Genomic DNA, 2500 nt, shown 5'->3' on the forward strand with positions numbered 1-2500 from the left:
CAATCATGACTTAGTCGCGGAGCCAGACTGAGTGAGCGTCTCACCCAGAGTGGAGACCACTACCACGTCCCTCCAACGACAGTTCCCAATGAATCTGCCGACGCCGAAGACCTTGCACAGAAAATTAGATAGTTTCTAAAATCTTAATTTGCTGACGTTGGCTGTAATTACGCTAAACATAAGAGTTTCATTTCACGTGCGTAAAACGTGTCACAGATGTCAAAGCCAATTCGTACGAATGGAGTAAATCTGGGGACTGAGCTGACCATCTTATGCATCCGTTAGTTAGATGCAGATCCATATTTGCCCAGTCTTATCCCAGTATTGAACCAGAGTTAACGCGCACCCAAGACCGTGTGCTGTCAGAGATCAGCAGCGCATGAACATAAAGAAGTTCAAGACATTTCTGGAATATGTACTTGTAGTTGTTGATACGATTGTGTCTGCTGACGGCAAAAGTAGTTTTGGTGTCTCATGATGGCATTGCTTTCTTTGTTGTGAATGATTACAGTTTGTCGTCAGCTGGCCTTGAAACAGGTTGTAGTTTTGTTCATGTTGGTGTTGTTGTTGTTGTTGTTTTTGTTGTTGTTGTTGTTGTTGTCATCTCTGTCGTCGTCTTCATCCATGTCACTGTCTGACACAGAGTAGCCAAATTCAAATCAAACACATCTTAAATTGTTCGTAGACTAGCTGACCACGATGGGCCATCTTTGAACAGTAGACCAAGTTACCACAAACGTGCACAAAGTGATATTTTCTTAGTGCTCTAAACTTGAGGTGTTGTCTTCCGTCATTGAGACCCAAAGTGCCATTCCAACAAATATTTTCCTGTGAAATGAAGCCTTGTCCGCAACGTACTCTTTTCACATTCGAAGCACACACACACACACACACACACACACATATATATATATATATATATATATGTGTGTGTGTGTGTGTGTGTGTGTGTGTGTGTGTGTGTGTGTGAATCCACGGGGAATCCAACGAGTGATCAGGAGTATGTGTTTTTGTATACAGAAAATGAAAATATCAATGAACATAAGCTTAATGCGTTTGTATGTGCTGCCATATTTTTTTCTTGTTCGTTTTGTCACTGTCATTCATCATTTGTTTTTGTTTGAAAGAATTCTGCACATCAGAAGCTACTACAGCCCAACACTGGATCTACAACACGAATCTAAAAGGCTGATTAGCCCATCACACGCGATTGCGTGCTTTGTGTCACATCAGAACAGATGAGGCGACCATTACGTATTCGAGATTAGATTCTCAGTTCGAGGAAATCTGCCATCTTACTTCTGTTGGAATTGGAATTCAATTGAATCTGTATTTGATTCAATAACACTGTGCCATTAATTCTGATGATTACACACAGTTGCGAGCGCGCTTACGAGGAAAGTGAAAATAAATCAAACTGGGTTAGAAGAAACATTGAGTGAAAGAGAACCATTTTTTCACTTCTGTTAGGCCAATCCGGCTACCGTCGCACTCCCTCGGGACAAGCGAAGGGTTTGGTTAAAAATTCGTGCCCATTATACCTGAATCTTCGTTCCAAGCTCCATTGTCTTCTATCTCCAAGTCAGACGGGAGAAGTTCTTGCTGATCCGCCATTGCAGTGACCGAGAAAACTGCACGTTCGTGCGAATGTCGGCTTGAACAAACTCTGACGTCAAACAGGAAAAGAAAAAAAAAAGTGTCGTAAAACGTAATGAAGTCGTAATTTTCTTCTCCTTTTTTTTTTCTTTTTTTTTTTTACGACGGCTGAGTGACGTGTACTGTGTGTGTGTGTGCAATGATTGCTAGCAACCTTAAAGCACTTTGTGTATTGGCCCGTACTGATTCACATATTGTATGCACTTAAAATTACCAATCACACCGACACAGAATAAACTGACCTTGATTGAATAATCCGTGACAAGAAAATGGTTCCTAAAAAAGTAATTATGTTTTAACTAGTAGTAGTATGCCCTTACCGAGAAATGTGGCATGCTAACAGGGTAGTTCGATGAATTATCAGAACTCAATCTAAATGCTTTGGTTCAAAAGGGTCTTTGTTTGATCATAGTATAAGTCATGCTGCACCACAATTAAACCAAAGCCAGTTGAATAAGATGAATGTTTCGTCGATGAGAACCCAGACTTACGAAATTTGTGTTGCACCAAAGGCCAGAACTGGCCAAAGAGTCTGTTTTAACGTTTTCTAGATCAAGCAAGGATTCACTTAAGGTATCCATGAAACAATAAGGAACTGTCGTTACATTCGAAAAGCACTATAATTCTCCCATCTCCTCCAGTATGGTAAATATCGGTCAGCTGACAGGATCACTAACCACGCTATCAAAACACACAGACACACACTGACACAGACATACAGACAGACACACGCGCGCGCGTGTGCACACACACACACTCTCTCTCTCTCTCTCTCTCTCTCTTCCCGTTCCACACTTATAAATATATAGATTATGAATGATACAAAGTCACGCGATCAAACGAT

At 41.0% G+C, this 2500-nt stretch overlaps 1 protein-coding gene across 2 annotated transcripts in view; it reads right to left on the minus strand.

Moving 5' to 3' along the window:
* The window catches only part of LOC143275012 (cilia- and flagella-associated protein 251-like), a 36793-nt gene that overhangs the window by 33733 nt on the left and 560 nt on the right, over positions 1 to 2500 (minus strand). The window lies entirely within an intron of this gene.

Source organism: Babylonia areolata, chromosome 29 (assembly GCF_041734735.1).
Source record: "Babylonia areolata isolate BAREFJ2019XMU chromosome 29, ASM4173473v1, whole genome shotgun sequence".
Classification (NCBI taxonomy): Eukaryota; Metazoa; Mollusca; class Gastropoda; order Neogastropoda; family Buccinidae; genus Babylonia; species Babylonia areolata.